At 39.0% G+C, this 11,085-nt stretch overlaps 2 pseudogenes; one reads left to right on the top strand and one right to left on the bottom strand.

The window, feature by feature from the left end:
* Positions 1–251: 251 nt before the first annotated feature.
* LOC133251949 (olfactory receptor 7A10-like) lies at positions 252–1,080 on the top strand (annotated as a pseudogene).
* An 8,741-nt stretch (positions 1,081–9,821) lies between these two features.
* Positions 9,822–10,822, bottom strand: LOC133251948 (olfactory receptor 7A10-like; annotated as a pseudogene).
* Between the last annotated feature and the right edge of the window lie 263 nt (positions 10,823–11,085).

The raw sequence follows: 11,085 nt of genomic DNA, 5'->3' as shown, positions 1-11,085 counted from the left end.
ATCCATAAACAAAGCAGAACTTAGTTAAGCAAATATATTTAAATACAATTAGGCAAAATATAAATAATAGTTTTTCAATGATGTGAGCAATGTCTTTTTTTGTGAAAATTAGACATGATATTTTCCCCTTTCCTTTAGGTCACCTCCACCACATGGTACCAAGGAACCTAACACATGTTTCAGGTTTTCTTCTTCTGGGATTCTCAGAGGAAACAGACCTGCAGCCCATCATATTTGGGCTTTTCCTCTCCATGTACCTGATTACTGTGTTTGGAAACCTGCTCATCATCCTGGCCGTCAGCTCAGACTCCCACCTGCACACCCCCATGTACTTCTTCCTTTCCAACCTGTCCTTTGTAGACATCTGTTTCACCTCCATGACCATCCCAAAGATGCTGTGGAACATCCAGACCCAGAACAAAGTTATCACCTATGAAGGTTGCATCACCCAGGTGTATTTTTTCACACTTTTTTTAGGGTTGGATGACTTCCTCCTAACGGTGATGGCTTATGACCAATTTGTAGCCATCTGCCACCCCCTGCACTACAAGGTCATCATAAGTGCCCAGCTCTGTGGACTGCTGGTTCTTGTTTCCTGGGTCATCAATGTCCTACATTCCTTCTTGCAAACTTTAATGGTGTTGAGTTTGTCCTTCAGCAGAGAGGTGATAATTCCTCACTATTTCTGTGAACTGAAACAGTTGGTCCAACTTGCCTGTTCTGACACTTTTCTTAATGACATGGTGATGTATTTTGCTACTGTCCTGCTGGGAGGTGCTCCCTTAGCTGGTATCCTTTACTCTTACTCTAGGATAGTTTCCACCATATGTGAAATCTCATCAGCTCAGGGGAAGTATAAAGCATTTTCCACTTGTGCATCTCATCTCTCAGTTGTCTCTTTATTTTATTGTACGTGCTTAGGAGTATACCTTAGCTCTGCTGCTACCCAAAGCTCACATTCAAGTGCAACGGCCTCGGTGATGTACACTGTGGTCACACCCATGCTGAACCCCTTCATCTACAGTCTGAGGAACAAGGACATAAAGACTGCTCTGAAAGCATTCTTTAGGAGGACAATGATTAAAACACCAGTTGTCCTAAGCTGATGAAGGGAGCATGACTGGAAGATTTAAAACCTCACAGGCAGAAATTGCAATTTTTGAGAACAGATTGTGGAAGCAGATGTTGCTCTGTCCTTTATTTCTTGAAATTTCCATTTATTTGATCTCACCTCTTTCATATAGTTTATGTAACTCATTTGATTAAGCTTAGTGATTTCCCTCTTATTCAAGAGTTATTTTAATAAAGGATAGTCATGAGTTGTACTGCTCCTATGCAGGGAAAACTACTGAAGACATTCACCGCTATCTGTGTGTTTATAACAAGGAAAATTTCAGACCATTGATTTCATGTTTGTGTACATCTTTCCTTTGTATTATCACTTTAGCTGCTTTTTCTGATATTTTGAACTTTGACATACACTGTATCTTGCTAGTTGTCACTGTATTTTATTTGCCTCTTTAGGATTCTCTTCCTTATTCAGTTTTGTTTCCACAATACCTATCATGTGTGTCCATGCTTTGCTCAGTCATGTCTCTTTGTAACCTTTTTGACTGTAGTCTGCCGGGCTCCTCTGTCCATGGGATTCTCCAGGCAAGATAACTGGAGCGAGTTGCCATTTCCTCCTTCAGGGGATCTTCCTGACCCAGGGATCAAACGCCATATCTTAAGTCTCCTGCATTGGCAGGCAGGGGTTCTTTACCACTAGTGTCAGCTGGAAAGCCCCTGAGGCATCACGCTCAGTTCAGTTCAGTCGCTTAGTCATGTCTGACTCTTTGCAACCCCATGGACTGCAGCACTCCAGTCTTCTCTGTCCATCAGGAACTGCTGGAGTTTACTCAAACTCATGTCCATTGAGTCGGTGATGCCATCCAACCATCTCATCCTCTGTTGTCCCCTTCTCCTCCCACCTTCAATCTTTCCCAGCATCAGAGTCTTTTCAAATGAGTCAGTTCTTTACATCAGGTGGCCAAAGTATTGGAGTTTCAGCTTCAGTATCAGTCCTTCCAATGAATATTCAAGACTGATTTCCTTGAAGATGGACTTGTTGGATCTCCTTGCTGTCCAAGGGACTCTCAAGAGTCTTCTCCGAACCATAATTCAAAAGTATCAATTATTTGACCCTCAGCTTTCTTTATAGTCCAACGTTCACATCCATACATGACCACTGGATAAACCATATCTTTGACTAGATGGACCTTTATTGGCAAAGAAATGTCTCTGCTTTTTAATATGCTATCTAGGTTGGTCATAACTTTCCTTCCAAGGAGCAAGTGTCTTTTAATTTCATGACTGCAGTCACCATCTGCAGTGATTTTGAAGCCCCCCAAAACAAAGTCTGACACTGTTTCCACTGTTTCCCCATCTATTTTCCATGAATTGATGGGACCAGATGCCATGATCTTCGTTTTCTGAATGTTGAGCTATAAGCCAACTTTTTAACTCTCCTCTTTCACTTTCATCAAGAGGCTCTTTAGTTCTTCTTCGCTTTCTGCCATGAGGGTAGTGTCATCTGCATATCTGAGGCTATTGATATCTCTCCAGACAATCTTGATTCCAGCTTGTGCTTCATCCAGCCCAGTGTTTCTTATCATGTACTCTTCATATAAGTTAAATATAAAGCCTTGACACACTCCTTTCCCTATTTGGAACAGTCTGTTGTTCCATGTCCAGTTTTAACTGTTGCTTCTTGACCTACATACAGATTTCTCAAGAGGCAGGTCAGGTCGTCTGGTATTCCTATCTCTTGAAAATTTTTCCACAGTTTGTTGTCATCCACACAGTCAAAGGCTTTGGCATGGTTTATAAAGCAGAAGTAGATGTTTTTCTGGAACTATCTTGCTTTTTCAATGACCCAATAGATGTTGACAATTTGATCTTTGGTTCCTCTGCCTTTTCTAAATCCAACTTGAACATTTGGAATTTCAAGAAACAGATGGACAACATGAAAATGAAATATTTTGCCAAGTAACATTAAGTGTATTTAAACATTCTTTTTTTATATCACACATATCTATTATATATTATTATATATTATATATAATATTATATTATATTATTAAATATATATTGTATATTTTTTAAATTTTATTTTATTTTTAAACTTTACATAAGTATTAGTTTTGCCAAATATCAAAATGAATCCGCCACAGGTATACATGTGTTCCCCATCCTGAACCCTCCTCCCTCCTCCCTCCCCATACCATCCCTCTGGGTCATCCCAGTGCACTAGCCCCAAACATCCAGTATCGTGCATCGAACCTGGACTGGCAACTCATTTCTTACATGATATTTTACATGTTTCAGTGTCATTCTCCCAAATCTTCCCGCCCTCTCCCTCTCCCACAGAGTCCATAAGACTGTTCTATATATATTATATTATTATAATATTATAATATATAGTATAATATTATATAATATATTTATTCAAACTTGTGTTCTCTTGGAAACTCTACCTGAAGACACGCATATGGTAATATATTTGAATTGTTCAATATAATTATGTGTGTGATATTTTAAAAAAAATGTTTAAATACCCTTAATGTTACTTTGAGTTTTAACATCCTGGGGGCTCAGCAGGCTGAAGGATTCAGGTTAGAACCTTCATGTTTTTCTATATTTGTCCAGGAGGTGGCGACATAATATAGCTTTTTTTTTTTTTCCCCCCAATTCTATCTGAGCTGCCTATGGTTATGAATCTGCACTTCAGACCCTCCATGGCCTCTGTCAGAGGAGTTACCCTGTGCCCTAACTATTGCTTCTTGTGCCTCTGGGGTATGGTACCTTGCTGTTGTCAGTGCTTCTGGCGTGCTGCTTGGGACGCAGGGTAGGTAGTTTTCTGATATGCTTGTGATGCTTTTCTGTGTAACTTCTCTGAGATCTCCTGAGTCACAGCTTCTGCTGCCATATGGGGCAGGATGATGGTAGTCGGTGGAGCTGGGGTGGTAGGGGTGCTGTGGCATGTCCAGTGTGGAAAGGTTGACCAGCTGTAACACTGCAGATATGGAGGTGGGAGAAGGGGGCACAGGGTCATGGACACCTAGGTAGCTGGGGGCGGGGTCCCATGCCCCACTGCCACCTCTGCTCCTCCCTCTGCTGCAGGCACCCGATGCTGGTATGCCACAGTTGGTGCCACCTCTCCTGCTGCTTCTACCTTCCTTGGGGTTGAATTTATAAAAACCAAAAGGAAACACAGCCAGTAAGCTAAGAACCTGAGGAAGCTGCTTGTTTCACATGTTCAAGTGCAAACAAGGAAGCCAGTGGGGCAGAGGGATAAGCAGGAGGGGGAGTGATTAGAGATGGTGTCAGGGATGCTGAGGAACAATGTGGCCTTCCTGCTACAGCTGAACCTTCAGTCCACAGAGAATCCCTCCTTCCATGTGCTTCCTTGCACATTATCAATTTAGCTATAAAACCATGCAGTGAATTATATCAGATTTCATTCTTAGTTCCATCTGTTGACTGAATTCTGACCTGTGTATATATGTCATTTAGCATATGAGTCCAGGTGCCTCTGCTTTAAGAATTGTTCTCCCTTTCAAGGCACAAGCATGCACACACACACATACACATACACATACAAACACACACACACATAGACATACCCACACCATGTTCTTTTCGGTTGTGTCACTACCATGTTTGGTCAGACAGATTCACACTCTTTACACTGTGAGTGATTACAGCTCAGCTGGTCAGGTCAAATTATTATTCTCCAAAAGGATATGTAATTTTTGCCATGAAATTCCAGTTTATAAACTTCTCATGGAACAATAAATGTGGGGTTCATTTTTGGTATAGCTAATTTCTGCTTGGTATTTAGAGAATAATTAAAAGGACGAGAGTGAAAGAAACAGAGAGAAATGAAATGGACCTATGGACATTAAGGGAAAATAATACCCAATATACTAAAATGACCCCTGAGACAATGCAATAATGAGATATCCTTGCTTCATCAACATTCCAACTCCAGTGACATCTCCTTGATGTCTAAAAAAATAATAAAGAAAAATATCTTTTGTCCAGGGACATAAAAAATGATATGACATGGAACATCTTACAGTTTGCATATCCTAATAGGAAAATAAGCAATTGGAATATAAACTACTAATTCAATATCAGAAATAGTCAAGATACAACAGAAATTGGATATGTTGTATGTGAAGCATATGAAGCAGTAGAAGGCTTCTTTTCCTGAAGGACTTTCCCTATTTGTTTCCTCCTGTTCAGAAAAAAATTCCTATACTTATTTTCTACTTTTACTGGCAGCATTTTATCCCTCCTATTCCATCTAACAGGATTTCCCTGGTAGCCAGAAAATAAAGAATCTGCCTGTAAATGCAGGAGACATAGGTTTGATCACTGGGTAGAGAAAATCCCCTGGAGAAGGAAATGGCAACCCACTCCAGCATTCTTGCCTGGGAAATTCTATGGACAGAGAAGCTGGGTGGGCTACAGTCCATAGGGTCACAAGAGTTGGAGAAACTTAGAAATTAAACCACCACCATCATTCCTTCTGAGCTTCCACTGTTATCATTTAATTGTCAACATTGACACTTGCATTTTCTTTCTTTTTTAATTAAATTTATTTATTTTAATTAGAGGCTAATTAGTTTACAATATTGCATTTTCGAGTGAAATGTTCACTTTATTTTTAGATCATAAATAAGTACATTAACATTAGGAAAACCAGAAGAAAAAAAAAAAAAACACAGTGATCTGGCCTCCTGACTTCACGTACACACTTTTGGCTTCCATCCTCTCTGATGCTCTCCTGCAGCATCTGTGGAACTATCAGAATCACCTGCCTGTAGATTGAGAGAGAAAGCTTTCCCTGTAGAACTCAGAACTCATCCCTAAATGATTACTGATGCAGACAGAAATTTTGTCCCCAAATATGAAAACAGAAGTGACTAAATTAAGCATTGGTTGCCAGACAGATGCAGAACTTCAAAAGCAAGAACCAGGTCCTCCCCAACAAACATGGCAGAGGCTGAGTGACTGCAGCAGAGGAGATATTTACAGCTTCCTGTGTCAGCTCATTAGGCATGGTTCCTCCAGTTACTCCAATCTATAACTACATGATTTCCTATGGGGACACTTTTCTGGACACAATGGAATTTTTTTCCCCTGCTGATTCTCTGTTCCTAAGATGCTGCATTATAAGTTAGGTGAATTCATTTTTTATTACTCCTTCCTCTTAATTATCTTGCTTCCAAAGCCCTAAGGTTCCCAGCATCATCATGTCCCTGAGCACAAGATTTTCTTTAAATTGTAACATTCAGGATTTGTCTTGACTAGGTCCCTTGGGTCTTTAATGCTTTGACTTGGGGCAGGGACAGAACCACTGAAATCTCTAAACATTACTATTCTCCTCTTCAAAACATGGGATAACTTTGTTACTTTAGAATAAAACCACAGTTAATATACTCTTTGGATGCATGATAGTTTCTCCAAGTCAATTAGAAAATTCCGGTTATATCAGAAGTTAAGAGCTATTCTTTAATGCCTCATTACTAATGTTTGTACGTATATAAAGAGAGATATTTATATGTTGATATGCACCATAAACTATCTTAGCGTATTATATGTGTGTGTGCTGTGCTCAGTCACATCTGAGTCTTTGTGACCTCCATGGAATTTTCCAGACAAGAATACTGGAGTGGGATGCCATTTCCTTCTGGCCTCTAAACAAAGAGGAAACCATATCTCATACCTGACTCAAGCCCAAGCCCTCCATACCTCCTAGAAAGATGATTGCAATCAGTACACCCCAAAGAAAGGCATGAATTGTGATAACATCAGATCTAGCTCTTCCGGTAAAGCCACTGAGCACACATCAACAGTACATGCCTGTTCCCACAAAAAGACACCATTCTAAGACAGTGAGAATTAACTGTGGCAAATAGTTTCAGAAAACAGACAAAGGTAAGTAAAATGAAAATACAGGGGAATTGTCCCAACTTAAATAACAAGATATCATGCCTAATAAACAGCTAATGAAAGAGAAACAAACAGTTTACCAGGTTTGAAATCAATGCATTAGTAAAGATATAAAACTCTATTTTCTCAAGCTAAAATGATTCAATAAATCTTCCAAAAGAAGTTTTATTTCCAGTATTCACCCTGTGCATTTTGTTAATAAGTGGAAGATCATAAAATATTTAATTTTCTGTAAAAATGACTGTTGAATCAGTTATAATTTTAATAGGGAACTATAAAGCTAGCTTGAACTGAACATTACATTAAATGAAATGAACAACTAGAAGTAATTAACAGTTATCCAGGTGATACCAAAAAATGCATAAGCTAGCTGAAATATAGAATCATGGAAATGATTCCATCAGAAAAGAAAAAAAAATTAAAAATGAGAATAATTTGAGAGATGTTTGACTACATTAAGAACACCAACACTAGAACAATTTCAGTATCCAGGAAGGAAAAGACAGATAAAAACGTAGTCAAAACACATCTGATAAACTTATGTCTGAAAAGTTCCCAAACCTGTGTAAAAAAGCAAATTCAGATACCAGAAGCAAAAAGAGTCCCCCCAAAATGACAGCAATAAAACCTGCACCAAGATACAGCAATTAAAACCACAAGTTAAAGATACAGTTTTCTAAAGCCAACAAAATAAAACAGTGTCATGTAAGATGGAAGCACATAAGTCTATCAGCTGACTTCTTTCCTTTTTTTTTTTTTTTTTTTTGCAGAAACTTTGTACGATAAAATGGGGAGGCATTATATATTTCTTTTTTTTTTCCTTTTTTTAATATAAATTTATTTATTTTAATTGGAGGCTAATTACTTTACAATATTGTATTGGTTTTGCCATATATCAACATAAATCTGCAACAGGTGTACACATGTTCCCCATTCTGAACCCTCCTCCCACCTCCCTCCTTATACCATCCCTCTGGGTCATCCTAGTGCACCAGCCCAAGCATCCTGTATCATGCATCAAACCTGGACTGGCGATTCATTTCACATATGATATTATACATGTTTCAATGCCATTCTCCCAAATCATCCCACCCTCAACCTCGCCCACAGAGTCCAAAAGACCGTTCTATACATCTGTGTCTCACTTGCTGTTGAGAGGGAAAAACGTGCAAACTAGGGCATTCTACTCAGAAAGAGTAACATTCAGAATTGAAGGAGAGATAAGGAATTTTTCAGCCAATCAAAGACTAATAGAATTTATCAATTCTAAACATACTCTACATGGAATATTATAGGACCTTCTCAAAGAAGGAAAGAAAAAAGGCAAAACAAGTGGGAAGAAACTATAAGAGAAAATCGTGCTAGTAAAGGCAAACATGTAGAAGGGCTGAGGATCAAATCACTTAAGCAAGTATGAAAACTTAATAGACAAAATAATTCTAAAATCAAGTATAGCTACAATAAGAATTAAAGGGATAAATAGGGAGGTATCAAATGTGATTTCAAAGGCACAAAATGTGGGGCAGGGAGTGAAAATGTAGTGCTATTAATATGTGTATGAACTTAAAAGACAACTAGTTTTTAAAAGTAGACAACATTGTATGTCATCATATGAAGACCCTTTGTTTATCATACATCAAAAATCTATACAAGGTAAAATCTAGAGAGAAAGGAACACAAGCATATCACTAAATAAATCATCAAATCATAAGAAATACAAAAAAGAAAAAGAAAGACACTACAGAAAACAAGTTAACAATTTGGAAATAAGTAATACCTACCAAAAAACCTCTTTAACTGCCAGTAAATTAAATGATCTCCTGAAGAGCCGACTTAGGACTAAATACTAAAACAAAGATAATAGCATCTGGCCCCATTACTGCATGGCAAATAGAAGGGGGAAAGGTGCAAGCCGTGATAGATTTCCCCTTCTTGGGCTCCAAAATCACTGTGGATGGTGACTGCAGCCATGGAATCAGAAGATAATTGCTTCTTGGCAGGAAACAGATGGCAAACCTAGACAGTGTGTTGAAAAGCAGAAACATTATTACTCTGCCAACAAAGGTCCTTATAGTCAAAGCTATGGTCTTCCCAGTGGTCACGTATGGTTGTGAGAGCTGGACCATAAAGAAGGCAGAATGTGGAATAATTTACACCTTTCAACTATGCTGCTTGAGAAGACTCCTGAGAGTCCCTTGGACAGCAAGGAGATCAAACCAGTCAGTCTTAAGTAAGATTAACCCTGAATATTCACTGAACTACCTGATGCTGAAGCTGAAGTTCCAGTATTTTGGTCACCTGATGCAAACAGATGACTCATTGGGAAAGTCCTGCTGCTGGGAAAGATCAGGACAGAAGGAGAAGAGGACATGAGAGGATGAGATGGCTGGATGGCATCACCAATGCAATGAACATGAACTTCGGCAAGCTCTGGGAATTGATGAGGGACAGGCAGGCCTGCCATGCTGCAATCCGTGGGGTCACAGAGAGGTGGGCACAACAGGGTAACTGAACAACATCAGACTAAATGTTCTCATGAAAATATATTACACCTAATAAATTATTCATAATTCTATGATATTCCATCAAAGAAATGGAATTTCCAAATATTTTTGATTCAAAGGTTGGAAAATGGTGGGTAGGAAAATGGTGGGTAGGAAAAAACTAAAACTCTCTCTATATAGACAGTCTATATATAGACTGAGAATAAAGCTTAAAAAGAGAGATTCCTAAAATTCTATAAAGATGCTGAATTCAAAAAAGGAAAGGAAAATGGAAATCCCAGGAAATAAGTGCAAGGAGCAAATTTTATTTCACAATGAACAAAGAACAATTTCTGGTTTTGATACTTTGAGTTATGTAATCCAGAGCACTAGTACAATTGGTCTTTTATACTTGGCATCAAATACAACCTCTTTAGACCCTCTTTTATATCTCCGTTTCTCAGACTGTAGATGAAAGGATTCAGCATGGGTGTGACCACAGTGTACATGACCGAGGCGACTGTACTTGTATGTGGGGTGTGGGAAGCAGCAGAGCTAAGGTAAACTCCTAAGGTTGTAAAATAAAATAGGAAGACAACTGCGAGGTGGGACACACAGGTGGAAAATGCTTTATACTTCCCCTGAGCTGATGTGATTTTACATATGCAAGAAACTATTTTAGAATATGAGTAAAGGATACCAGCAAAAGGACCAGCACCGATCAGGACAGCTGAAAAATGCATCACTATGTTATTGAGAAAGTTGTCAGAACTAGCAAGTTTTACCACCTGAGTAAGTTCACAGAAAAAGTGGGGGATTTGTACAACTGGACAGAAGGACAATAGCAACACCATTAAGCTGTGTACCGAGGAATACAAGGCAATCTGCATCCAGGATATCAGAACCAGCAGTCCACAGAGCCAGGGGCTCATGATGACCATGTAGTGCAGGGGGTGGCAGATGGCCACATACCGATCATAGGCCATCACTGTCGGGAGAATGTCATCTAATCTTGCAAACAGCATGTAAAAATACATCTGGGTGATGCAGCCTTCATAGGTGATACCTTTGCTCTCTGTCTGGAGGTTCCATAGCATCTTTGGGATGGTGGTGGACATGAAGCAGATGTCTACAAAGGACAGGTTGGAGAGGAAGAAGTACATGGGAGTGTGGAGGTGGGAGTCTGAGCTGATGGCCAGGATGATGAGCAGGTTTCCAAACACAGTGATTAGGTACATGCAGAGGAAGAGCCCAAATATGAGAGGCTGCAGTTCTTGTTCTTCTGAAAGCCCCAGAAGAAGAAATTCTGAAATTCATGTATTATCCTCTGATTCCATGGGGTGGAAATGACTACCAGGAAAAAGGAAAACAACATGACTAATTTGCATACAAACTGGCATAATTCACATGGCTTAAATACTGCAATTTCTATTTAGCCCTGAAGTAATTGAACTTAATACCTTATTTATAGAACAGTTCTCTTCCAAAGTATACTCCATTTCATCCCTGACAAAGATTTTTGTCCCATTCTCATCACATTGGCAAAGAGCTCATATACTCTAGAGTTCTAAAGAGATATCTCTTCATTTATTTGAGAAAT

This window comes from Bos javanicus, chromosome 7, assembly GCF_032452875.1.
Source record: "Bos javanicus breed banteng chromosome 7, ARS-OSU_banteng_1.0, whole genome shotgun sequence".
NCBI lineage: Eukaryota > Metazoa > Chordata > Mammalia > Artiodactyla > Bovidae > Bos > Bos javanicus.
This window is presented reverse-complemented; position numbering and strand designations above follow the sequence as displayed.